Source organism: Eurosta solidaginis, chromosome 2 (genome assembly GCF_040869045.1).
Source record: "Eurosta solidaginis isolate ZX-2024a chromosome 2, ASM4086904v1, whole genome shotgun sequence".
Lineage (NCBI taxonomy): Eukaryota > Metazoa > Arthropoda > Insecta > Diptera > Tephritidae > Eurosta > Eurosta solidaginis.
Window position 1 is genome coordinate 29893670 of NC_090320.1, and position 13764 is coordinate 29907433.

A 13764-nucleotide genomic window follows, 5' to 3' on the forward strand; every position below is an offset into this window, starting at 1 on the left:
TCTATGATTTTTTGACACAACAATACATACTATATACGTAAGCAATCGGTGAAATTTGAAGCTTATAACTGTTAAAATGGGGTAGAAATTGCGAAAAGTTTCTTATCTGAACAATCGGTTGTATGAGATATATACTATATATACAACCGATCTCTATGATTTTTTCAGACAACAATATATGCTATATACGTAAGCAATCAGTGAAATTTGAAGCTTATAGCTGTTAAAATGGGGTAGAAATTGCGAAAAGTTTCTTATCTGAACAATCGGTTGTATGAGATATATACTATATATACAACCGATCTCTATGATTTTTGCAGACAACAATATATGCTATATACGTAAGCAATCGGTGAAATTTGAAGCTTATAGCTGTTAAAATGGGGTAGAAATTGCGAAAAGTTTCTTATCTGAACAATCGGTTGTATGAGATATATACTATATATACAACCGATCTCTATGACTTTTTCAGATAACAATATATGCTATTTACGTAAATATTCTATGAAATTTGAAGCTTCTAGCTGTTAAAATTGGGCTAAAATTTGCGAAAATATATATATATATATACTATATATACCACCATATATATACTATATATACCACCGATCTTTATGATTTTTTCAGACAACAATATATGCTATATACGTAAGCATTCGTTGAAATTTGAAGCCTCTAGCTCTTAAAATAGGGCAGTAATTACGAAAAGTTCCTTATCTGAACAATCGGTTGTGGGGGATATATACTATATATACGACCGATCTCATAAATTTTTTCAGGCAACAATATGTGCAATATACAAGAGTATATGGTGAAGTTTGAAGGTTCAATCTGTTAAATTGGGTAAGATATTACAAAAATCCTCTTTTTCTGAAAAATCGGTTGTATGGAGGATATATGCTATAGTGGTCCGATCCGGTCGGTTCCGACAAATGTCTAATCGGACACCCAAATACACCCGCTCACCAAATTTTATCAAGATATCTCAAAAATTGAGGGACTAGATTGCATACAAACAGACAGACGGACAGACGGACAGACGGACATGGCTAAACCAACTCAGCTCTTCAACCTGATTATTTCGGTATACTTAATGGTGGGTCTATCTATTTTCCTTTAAGGACTTACAATTTTCGGTTTCGTGACGAAATTAATATACCATTTCATTTTCATGAAAGGTATAAAAATAGGTAGGTACTTTGTGTGAGGATGCAAAGTTTCAGGTTTTTTTGTGGTCTGCGTGTAAAAACTAAGACTACGAATCACGTATTTCAACAATATATGACGTAAACGTAACTATTTGATGAAATTTGATGAATTTTGAAGCTTCCAGCCGTAAAAAAGGGGCAAAAATGACAGTTTATATGGGGTATATAATATATATACCACCGATCTCAATGATTTTTTCAGACATCAATATATGCTATACACGTAAGCATTTGGTGAAATTTGAAGCTTCTAGCTGTTAAAATGGGGCTGAAATTGCAAAAAAAAAAATATATATACTATATATACCATCACATATATGTTATATATATCACCGATCTCTATGATTTTTTTACACAACAATATATACTATATACGTAAGGAATCGGTGAAATTTGAAGCTTATAGCTGTTAAAATGGGGTAGAAATTGCAAAAGTTTTTTATCTGAACAATCGGTTGTGGGGAATATATACTATATATACGACCGATCTCATCAATTTTTTCAGATAACAATATGTGCAATATACGAAAGTATATGGTGAAGTTTGAAGCTTCAATCTGTTAAATTGAAGAAGATATGACAAAAATCCTCTTTTTCTGAAAAATCGGTTGTATGGAGGATATATGCTATAGTGGTCCGATCCGGCCGGTTCCGACAAATGTCTAGTCGGACACCCAAATACACCCGATCACCAAATTTTATCAAGATATCTCAAAAATTGAGGGACTAGTTTGCATACAAACAGACAGATGGACAGACGGACATGGCTAAATCAACTCAGCACTTCATCCTGATTATTTCGGTATACTCAAATATTATATACTCAGCGTGAATTTGAATTGTACTTTCAGATAAATAACATTTTCGAACTTTGTTACCAAACTTGATAAGTGAAATATCATTGATACAAAACTATTTTTTGCTATGATGAGTCTTATTATTCTAGTCTACGACCCTTTTAAACACTTTTTATATAAAAGTGTGCGCGGTTTTTAACCGATTCCTTCAATTCTTCCTAGAAATATTTCCTGCAATAAAGAAAATATGTGTACCCAATCCTATTACGATCCTTTAATTTTTCTTTGAGTTATGGCTCCCGAAACAGAAAATTCTTTGGTCATAAAAGGGACTGTGCCACGCCCATTTTAAAAAAGTAAAATTTTTTCCTTTTTCTGGCTATAATTTCCCTTGGAAAATGAAACACCATTGATATAAAGCTCTTTTTTGCAATAATATAGCTTATTTTATCCGTCCACCACCCTTTTTAAAATCTTTTATATAAAAATGGGCGTGGTCCTCACACCGATCTCGTTCATTTTTCTTCGAAGCATTCTCTATAGTAAAAGCAATCTCTCTGTCGAATTTTGTTATGATAGGTTTAACAGTTTTTGGTTTTATGATTAATAATATTTGTAAAATGGATTTCATCACAAGTGCGCGGTGACACGCCCATTTTCAAAATAAATCAAAAGTCCTAATATCGGTCCACACATCAAATTATAACATTATAGAAAAATTATTTGCTAAATAATCAGGTTTTATGTGTTTTCCAAAATGTTATATATGTAAAAAGTGGGCGTGGTTACCATCCGACTTCCCTCATTTTTAATAGCGATGGGAGATGAGCGCCAAGGAACCAATATAAAAAAATAATAAATGTAAGGCGCGATAACCTCCGAAGAGATTTAAGGCGAGCTTCTCTTCCAATTTGCGTCGTGCTCCTCTTGATTTTCCCTTCAAATTGGCCGGACGAGACCTATATGTTTTATGTCGACTCCGAACAGCATCTGGAAGGCAGATGAGTTTTCACTGAGAGCTTTTCATGGCAGAAATACACTCGGAGAGCTTGCCAAACACTGCCCAGGGGCGACCCTGCTTAGAAAAATTTTCTTCTAATTGAAAAAACACACAGCTGATTTTGAAAACATAAAAATAATAGACACCGAAAGGAGAGAAAAAGCGCGTTACACCTTAGAAAGCCTAAGAATTTTGCAAAAAAGAGGAAAAACAATAAACAAAAAAGAAGATACAGACAATATCGCCGCCGCGTACCTATTATGTTTGTAATTTAGTTTTTAGTATGACAAGTTTACCGCATGTAAGTGGTATCGATTTTTCCATTCAATTAACTTTACACAATTTTTTAATATTAAAATGTTTTTAAATGTTTAAATGTTTTAGTGAAAATTATGTGCTTCGTTTAATTCCAATTTTGTAAGTAAGAAAATACTTCTTGTACAAACAATATTTAATTGCAATATTTTAAATTTTAATTTTATATGTATCTGATTATATTCTTTCTTGTTTTTTGTTTTATTAAATAAATACAGTGTCATGCTCCTGAAGATGCCAAGGAAAATTGGCGAAACGTCGAGCTGAAAGGTGGAATAATCTTTGTTTTATTTGCACCCAACACAATAGATCTGCCTAGCTTAAAATATACATAAAAAAACCTTATTTCTAAAATTTTGATGTTTCTTTGCCCGGGGAGCGAACCCAGGGCATACGGTGTGGTAAGCGGAGCATGCTACCATCACACCACGGTGGCCGCCAATATACCAAATTGCATTATTTTATTCTGAGTGTTTACTCAAGTTATCGTGTACACCGATAGGTAGACGCATGGATGGATGGACATGGCTAAATCAATTCCTTTTTTCATCCTCAGCATTTTGATATATGGAAGTCTGTTTTTATCTCGATTCGTTTATGCCCGTTATGTTACCAAAGTTATTACACTCTGTGTGCAAAGCGCGCGGAGTATAACAACTTGACCTTGAGTAGCTTTAACTTAAGTTTGTATGAATTTTTTGTTATTTCAAATTCCTGGAAATGTATTTTTTATTTACACAACCCAGTTGGGTATAAATAGCGCCCACAAAATTTATCGCGGTGTACTTGATACTTTAAAAGTGGTAGAAAAGGTTTTCAACTAAGTAAAATGAATCTACAAAATAAGTTGGCGTTGCTGTTGATCCTGCTTAATTTCGTTTTAAGCTATACGAATGCGCAATATCGCATCATCGATGGCCAGAATATAAATATAGAGAGCAGCCCACATTCAGTGGCAATTTTTGTTTGTAACTTCTATGAATGTGTTGGTTCTTTAGTTAGTCCTACATTGGTAGTTACAGCTGCACATTGCGTAGCAAATGAACGTCTGCCGGATCTCTCCGTTCTAGCTGGTGTCACCGATATAAGCGAAGGAGGAGGGCAACGACGCCATGTGGAGAAAGTATATTATGATCATGACTTTGATCAAGAAACATATTTTATGGATATAGCTTTAGTTAAAGTGACTGAATCCTTTCAACTGAGTGATGCAGTAAAAATAATAAAACTTTGCAGGCATCGGTTAAGACCGGGCGATAGGTTGCAAGTTAGTGGATGGGGCTCGTTAAATGTAGACGATAGAATTAACACTCATTCTCCTCGTCTCAAAACTAAGCGCGTGGAAATACAACAAACTTGGAATGGAGATGTAACAGTCATATATGCTGCAGCTGATGGGAAATATTTGGGTTTTGGAGATTCTGGAGCAGCAGGCGTTATGGCTGGGCGAATTTGTGCGGTGGCAAGAGGTAGGAGTTATATAGCCGATAATCTGGCTATATATTTAAATGTAGGAAATTTTAGAGTTAGAAATTTTATAAGAACCGTGTTGAAAATGGAGAGTGTTGTATAATTTGAATGATCATTGGAATATCACCCTAACTCCACTGAGCGCCGAATTTCGAAACATTTTGAGATAGGGGGTTTTCGAAACAGCAGTTGAATTACGGTGATATTCCGCTCTGCAGTTGAAATGATGATGTTTTTTTTTGCTTGTATCATGTATAAATAGATTGTTATAATTGTGTAAATAAATATTTTGTATTGTATGCAATGAAAGTGTGGCGCATGTAAATGAATCCTCGTGTACGAATAGATCATCATCAAATTTTTGCGTTGGTGAATTTATTCACATGTTTGGGATTGTATTTGTTGTTTTGAAATTTTTCGTATTTTCTATTTTATGAAGTTACTAGCAGACCCGTCAGATGTTGTTCTGCCCTAAATTTGGTCTATCTACCCCCCACTTTTTCTTAATCCTTTTATTCACTCCTCCCTCCGTCTTTTCGCTTCATCTATCTCTATCTTCGTCTCACTTTATCTCTTTCTCAGTCTCCTTCTCCTTCCATCTTTTATCTTTTCTCAAGTTTTTCCCATTCATCTTCATCCCTTATTGTCAGGCAAATCGAATAAGACGTATGTAAATAGTTATGTGGATATTATTAATTCATGTCTTTATTTCGGCTTCGCATGCATATTTATCAGTATTGCCAGGTTGATGCGACTAAATCGGGTCCAGGTTTTGGCCTATATCTTGACACCATAGTCACCCAGCGGTATAAAAATTACTCTGTACTAAAGCACTCATCAACAGCTTCAATTTGATAACCATAATGTAAAAACACATCCTAGTGTTACCCTGATCCACGTTTTGGCCTCAATCCCGAGACCCTAGTCACCAATAGATATGAAAACTACCCTGTACTAAAGCACTCATCAACAACTTCAATTTGATACCCATAATGTAAAACCACTATTTAGGCGTTCACGGACCCACATTTTCGCTTCTATCTCGAGACCCTAGTTACCCGCGGGTACGAAAAATACCCCGTATCAAAGTACTCATAAACAGCTTCCATTTGATACTCATATTGTACAAACATGTCGCAGGATTACCCAGGTCCACGTTTTGATCTCAATACCCTAGCCAAAACGGGATAAAAATTATCCTATGTCTGTCTCCTGGTTCTAAGCTACCCCTCCACCAATTTTCAGCCAAATATGTTCATCCGTTACTTCCTCGTCAATCACTCTTTATCTATTAAAAAAAGCGCATCAAAATCCGTTGCGTATTTTTAAAGGTTTAAGCCAGGGATGCACCTTAACGTTAAGCTAATCGTTTATCAAAAAATTTCCCCCGTTTCCGTTGAAACACTTCGAAATATTATCGATAAAGAAATTATCAAGATAAATTGTATCTCGTTTTTAACCGAAACGAAAAGCTTTCGTTAACGTTAAAAACGTTAACGAAAACGTGATACTTTATGTTTGAATTGTGCTGGCAATGCTATAGCCATGGTGAAGCCGTAAGGTGGCAACAACGAGCGCACATACACACACAAACTCTATGTAATTTGTTTGTGTAATTCGTTGGTGGTAATGTCAAAAATACTCTGAGAAATGTTCGTACTGTCAAAATTCATGAGAAAAGTTGCAATCAGCTTGGATAATGCTTTCACCTTTAATGACTCCGCCATCAATCAGCTTTGCCAGCATAGTTTGAAATTAATAATCAACATAAACGATTTGATTTCGTTTTGATATGGCAGAAAACGAAACGAAATCATTTCGTTAATTTGACGATCTTAACGTTAATAAACGAAACGAAATGACTTCGTTTCGTTTATTAATGTTGATTATCGTAACGAAATGATATCGTTTCGTTGGTTAAGCATGCCTGGTTTAAGCATTCAAAGGGACATAGGGACAGAAAAAGCGATTTTGTTTTATACTATGTATTGATGTACATCCATACATACCTATAAACCTACGCCCGAAGTTAAATAACGCAACGAATGCTATATATGTACGTATGTATGTGTCGCATCATTCCTCACTCAAAGGCAATTAGCGCGCACAGTTCACCGCGAATAACCACACAAACACATTTTTTGGGGAAAAATTTTACTTTTGTTTAAACAATTTGGCTGATATAAGGAATTAATCAAGTATTTTTTTTTTGATGCAGATCGAAGGTAAATATTTCAAAGTTTTACTGAAATTTAAAGTTTTTAAATCCATCCATCCGTTTATGAGTTGTAGCTGTGTAAACAACCATTTTATGATTTTTTACTACATTTTGGCAATTTGCCACGCCCCTATAATATATATCTTCAAATTATATTAACTGTACCATATCACGTAGCTAAGCTTTCAAATGCAAAAAACCGTTTTAAAATCGGAGCATTCTGTGTGAAGTTATGTGCATACATGGCATTTAGCGACTTTATTTTATAAGATTTATTAAGATCACAAGTTTTAGGCGAAGGCAGCAATAACCGATGCCAATATACATTTATGGGCGTTATAATTATGGTAAGTTTTCCAGGGCCTTTAGAGAGGCAATAGGTGTCCCTGGATGTCGCACTGATCGAGCTTTTTAGAAAAGCCCCGGAAAGCGGTGCCACTATTTAAAAAAAAAAAATACCTACAAGGAAATTTAAGCCTAAACTTCGTTTCCAATTGGCGTTGTGCTTCTTTTTAGTTTCTCCTATAAATTGGCGGGGCGGGACCTACTTGTTTAATGTCGACATCGAACGGCATCTGCAAGGCAGATGAGCTTTCACTGAAAAGATTTTCATGGCAGATATACTCTCGGAGTGCTTGCCAAACACTGCAGAGGGGCGACCCCGCTTAGAAAAAATTTCTTCTAATTGAAAAAACTTGTTCTAAAATTTTGATGTTGCTTTGCACGGGGCGTGATCCCAGGATCTTCGGTGTGATAGGCGGAGCACGCTACCACCACACCACGGCGGCCGACAGAAATGCCCTCGCGCAAAACCACTACTTAGGGGCAATCCAGCGTAGCAGAACTTGTTTTCCAAAGGAAAAACAAATTTTTTCTAAGTTGTTGATGTTGCTTTGCGTGGGAGGTTGCCGTCAAAATCTTCCAGTTTTGGTAGAGTTGCATTAATATCTGACGCGCGTAGGAAAATGTTACTCTGAAAGCCAAGAACTAACGCGTAGACCTGGACTGGCTGCTTAAAAAGGTGTGGGCCGACTTTCGATTGACTAGTGAAAAGCAAAAATCTGTTGCATACAGATGCTTTAGGTTTAAAAAATTCTGGTAGCGTGTGTCTTACCCAACAAAGTTACCATAAAGCGGCAGTCCTCATTAGGGTAAAGACTAGGAAAACTATATCTGATGGTGAGAACATTAAACAATTGACTTTATTATATGCCCATGCATTTGAACCACCCTGGTATTGAATATATATCCACTTGCATAACCAAACTCCTACACGAATATTACATTGCTGGTATTTCAGATGAGACTTAATTGGGCCTTCAATGACCGGTATACTAAAAAATTATGTATTATATCACGGATCGATTCTTATCAACCTACGAGCATGTTTCAAATCTTCACTATGCTGGTGCCAGACAAGACATTGATAAGTTGCAATAGAATAGCCATCTCCGCGGAAACTTTCTCCTCACTTCCGGCTCTCAATGCAGCTAGAATAACATCAAATATGGTTAAAAAATGATACCGAGTGAGACAAGCATATGTGGACTGAAATTGGCGTTTCTTCGAACGGACAATATTGTTTTATGAATTTCAAGTTCCGAACTTCTTCAAAAATCTGATCTCTAGAGTACTTCCTACCTATAAGGATCTTTACGAATAAAATAAGAAACTATACTGATTCATTTTGTTTCGTTGATTTTCTGTAAACCGTTCCAAAATACATCAAAATATACTCACCAAGCTGTTCACTGATCGGAAAGTTGGAAAATAATGAGATCTATATGATTTTTGTTATCGGCCTTCGGGAGCATGTTGGCTTCCACGTGCTTTATAGCATCCCAATGTCGCAATTTAAAGATAAGTAACGTACTCAATGGCAATAACTCATGTTGCTACAACAAGTTTACGCAACACATACATATGCCCTCAATAACTACTTAAGTGACCAAGTATGCGGAGTGAGCTCAAAGAAAATCGCACCACTTCCAGCAACACACTCAAACCACCCACTACGATAGTAAGCAAGCAGTGGGCTCTATTACAGCTGTGCTGCGCTGTCATGTAAGTGTGGTGAACTTCTGCTCGTATTCACTCAATTGCGAAGTGATGTAAGCAAGTTCCTTACTAAGTGAAAGCATTTGAGGCAAAAACGAGAAAGTTTAGTTTCGTTGTGACCGTCGTTGAATGTAGTTTAGTTTTTGAAAGCTGTGGTCGGGTACGCGTTTGTGTGTTGAATTTACAAATATATATGTGCTTATACAACAGTTTAATTTGAATTTGAGAGGTGTGTAAATATGTAAAAAAATTGAAGTGAATTTGGAAATAGTCGAAGCAAGTTTAATATGGTGCATAAAAAAGTAAGTTCTCAGTACGGAGAAATAAAAAAATTTATTTTAGGTGGATTTCCAAAAGATGTGACAAGTGTAATCAAACTATTTTCAATACAAAATCCCAACATTTTTTAAACTTTGTTAGATTTTTGTGAATAACATTGCATACATTTGGGCTGACAAGCGCATATAAATAAATGAATAAAATAAAAGTCAAACACTCTAACGCACAAACCCGCTTGTCTTGGCTTGTCTATGCACATGGCACTACGTGAACACATGCACAGGCATGATTGTGCACACTAACACTTTTAGCTGCATTTCAGTTACACGCGAAGTACCACTTGGCGTCTGAAGCCTTTACGTCTGGCCACTGTGCATTAGCTCGAGTTGTGTGTGCTGCGTCTAGCCGCGTGTCCTTGCGTCGCGTCGCATTGCCGTTATGTGTCTTTGCCACCGTGACCTGGCTGACGCATCCTTCGTTCGCATTTATTTATCGTCTTTACACTGCATGCCAACTTAGCTCTCATACCCAGGAAGTGCAGGTGCATGCGGTGTTTAACGGAATGCAGAATTTTGGTTGCTTTTCATGAGCTTAATTGCTCTAAACAAATTTTCTAAATTTAATCACACAAAAAAAAGTTTGTTTAGCATTAACAATTTTCGGAATAAGATCAAAACTAATTTTGATGAAATTTGCACATTTTGGTTTTTATATAGAACAGCACCACAAAGTGTGGTTTTGACACCAAAATTTTTTTGTGTGATGAAAGCAGTGAGACTCATCCGAGGATTCTGACTGGAAACTGCCCTCTAGCGTCGCATGCCTTTGATAGCAGATGTAGGAAGTGCGGGTTGGAGGAGGAAACGATAGAGCAGGCTTTGTGCTCGTGGCCTGCGCTTGCCAGGCTAAGACTTTAGCTTTAGGGATTGATACAGCTTTCAGATCTAGAAGCAGCAAGTTGCATAGGTCCATGAAAGCTTCTAGTATTTGACAAGAGGACGGAGTCCTGGTTTTTGGTAGAGTCGTTAAACAAACTTCTAGTAACACTACGAACTCATTCAGTCTATGTGAGGTCCTCACGGGCCGGCCAGTTCAATCTAATTTAACATTTTCTTGTTGGAAAAAAAATTAATACTCATTTTTTATTTCTATAAGTTTTAAAAAAGTTTTTTTATTAATTTTTTTAAAAGTTTAATTGAAAATTTCTTAAATAAAATTTTTATTTTGTGTAACCTTTTTTTTATTAAAAAAATCTTTTTATTGCAATTTTAATTACACATTTTTTTTTATTTTATAAACTGTTAAAGTAAACTGTTGGTACATTTTTGAAGTTGTTGAATAAGACGTGTCAAATTTTTTATTTAAAAGGTTTTGAAAATAGAAATAAATCGCTTGGTTTTTGTTATTATGGTTTTCATCTGTGAACTTTTTTTTAAATTTCGTTTTTTAATTTGTATGTAATAGTAGAAAAAATTTTATTTACATTTCTGTTTTGTTTAACTTAAATATGCGTTTTTTATTTTTTTTTTTGTTAAAAATTGGTTATTGAAAAAATTTGTATTCCAATTTTTACTTTTAATAAATAAGTAGCTTATTTGGTATTTATTTGATTACTTCTTAAATTTTTTTTTATCTAAGGAAAATATTTTTAAAATAATTTTGTTAAGTTTAGTATTTTTTCAAACTGAGAATTTTGAAAAGTTTTATAAAAGTAGATTAATTGATTGAAATGCTATAAACATTTTCTTAATTTGTGATTTTTTATTTACATATTTAAATGATGTTTGTTGTTGTGCCTTAACAAAAATTTTTTTTAAGTGTTAAACAACAAATACTTTGTTTATAAAATCTGAAATTTTAAAATTTTTTTCTAAGCTATTCAAATTAGTTATAAATTTAAGATATTTTTTCTATAAGATGTAAACTTTTCTTATTTAAAAGATATTTTCCTATGATTTTGGTTATCATACGCCTAGTAGAAATAATAAAAAAGTTAGCAAAAGAAAGCTGCTCCGAAATTTCCATAAGCACGCTCCATTATGACGTGCCTTTGCATGCCAACGGTAATTCATAAGTGTTTAGCAAATCATCTGCAAGGCTAAATAGCAAAAACAAAACAAACAGCAACGTCACTGCATTCATAAAGCCGCCATAAAATCTACAGCAACGTGGTGCACGTGCCTTCTTAAATGCCAGTGTGTGTATGTATGTGCATATTTTAGCATGCATGTGTTTGTGTACACGGGAAGTGAAAGCCGGAAGGAAAAGGAAGTGAAGTGCAGTGAAAGTGAATTTCTTCATTTAAATATACAAACCTGCACAAATATGTGGATCGCATTGTAAATAGCAGCGGAGCAAAATGCAAATAAGAAAAAAATGTAAAAAAAGGATAAATAATACAACAACAAAAAGTACGTGCTTCTTACCTTCTATGCGTTTATTCATTTTCTAGCATGTGTAGAATATAAACAAAAACAAGTAAGAACGGGACTGTCTTCGGCTGTGCCGAAGACTTCATACCTTTCATGAATGGGGCTGAACAATAATCTTATCCCGTTCGTAATCTCCGAATAATCGGATGTATAAGATAAGAAATATATAGTGAACAGATCTACATACCTTAACGATTTTTAAGATAAATATAAAATAAAAAACAGGTAGGTACTTTGTGTGAGGATGCAAAGTTTCCGGTTTTTTGTGGTCTGCGTGTAAAAACTATGACTACGAATCACGTATTTCAAAAATATATGACGAAAACGTAACTATTTGATGAAATTTGATGAATTTTGAAGATTCTAGCCGTAAAAAAGGGGTCAAAATGACAGTTTATATGAAGTATATAATATATATACTACCGATCTCTATGATTTTTTCAGACAACAATATATGCTATATACGTAAGCATTTTGTGAAATTTGAAGCTTCTAACTGTTAAAACGGGGCAGAAATTGCGCAAAGTTTCTTATCTGAACAATCGGTTGTATGAGATATATACTATGTGTACCACCGATCTCAATGATTTTTTCAGACATCAATATATGCTATACACGTAAGCAGTTGGTGAAATTTGAAGCTTCTAGCTGTTAAAATGGGGCCGAAATCGTAAAAAAAATATATATATACTATATATATATACTATATATACCATCATATATATATTATATATATCACCGATCTCTATGATTTTTTGACACAACAATACATACTATATACGTAAGCAATCGGTGAAATTTGAAGCTTATAACTGTTAAAATGGGGAAGAAATTGCGCAAAGTTTCTTATCTGAACAATCGGTTGTATGGGATATATACTATATATACCACCGGTATCTATGATTTTCTCAGACAACAATATATGCTATACACGTAAGCATTTGGTGAAATTTGAACATATCTAAACGATTTTTAAGATAAATATAAAATAAAAAATAGGTAGATAATCTGTGTGAGGATGCAAAGCTTCACGTTTTTTGTGGTCTGCATGTAAAAACTATGGCTACGAATCACGTATTTCAAAAATATATGACGTAAACGTAACTATTTGATGAAATTTGATGAATCTTGAAGCTTCTAGCCGTAAAAAAGGGGTCAATATGACAGTTTATATGAAGTATATAATATATATACCACCGATCTCTATGATTTTTTCAGACAACAATATATGCTATATACGTAAGCATTTTGTGAAATTTGAAGCTTGTAACTGTTAAAACGGGGCAGAAATTGCGCAAAGTTTCTTATCTGAACAATCGGTTGTATGAGATATATACTATTTATACCACCGATCTCAATGATTTTTTCAGACATCAATATATGCTATACAAGTAAGCAGTTGGTGAAATTTGAAGCTTCTAGCTGTTAAAATGGGGTAGAAATTGCGAAAAGTTTCTTATCTGAACAATCGGTTGTATGAGATATATACTATATATACAACCGATCTCTATGATTTTTTCAGACAACAATATATGCTATATACGTAAGCAATCGGTGAAATTTGAAGCTTATAGCTGTTAAAATGGGGTAGAAATTGCGAAAAGTTTCTTATCTGAACAATCTGTTGTATGAGATATATACTATATATACAACCGATCTCTATGATTTTTTCAGACAACAATATATGCTATATAAGTAAATATTCGGTGAAATTTGAAGCTTCTAGCTGTTAAAATGGGGCTAAAATTTGCGAAAATATATATATATATATACTATATATATATACTATATATACCACCATATATATATTATATATACCACCGATCTTTATGATTTTTTCAGACAACAATATATGCTATATACGTAAGCATTCGCTGAAATTTGAAGCCTCTAGCTCTTAAAATAGGGCAGTAATTACGAAAAGTTCCTTATCTGAACAATCGGTTGTGGGGGATATATACTATATATACGACCGATCTCATACATT

General features: G+C 34.4%; 1 protein-coding gene across 12 annotated transcripts in view; it reads left to right on the plus strand.

Annotated features, from left to right (window-relative positions):
• The window catches only part of LOC137239477 (ADAMTS-like protein 3), a 1132820-nt gene that overhangs the window by 920323 nt on the left and 198733 nt on the right, over window positions 1–13764 (plus strand). For 3 of the 12 annotated variants that reach the window (XR_010949383.1, XR_010949385.1, XR_010949382.1), the window contains exons 1-2: window positions 9197–9368; window positions 11568–11756. The exons of 4 other annotated variants lie outside the window; for them this stretch is intronic. The gene's annotated coding sequence lies outside the window, so the exon portion shown is untranslated. Of the gene's footprint in view, window positions 1–9196; window positions 9369–11567; window positions 11757–13764 lie in introns of those variants that run through there. 5 more of the 12 variants (XR_010949381.1, XR_010949391.1, XM_067764811.1 and 2 more) reach the window with 3 other exon arrangements.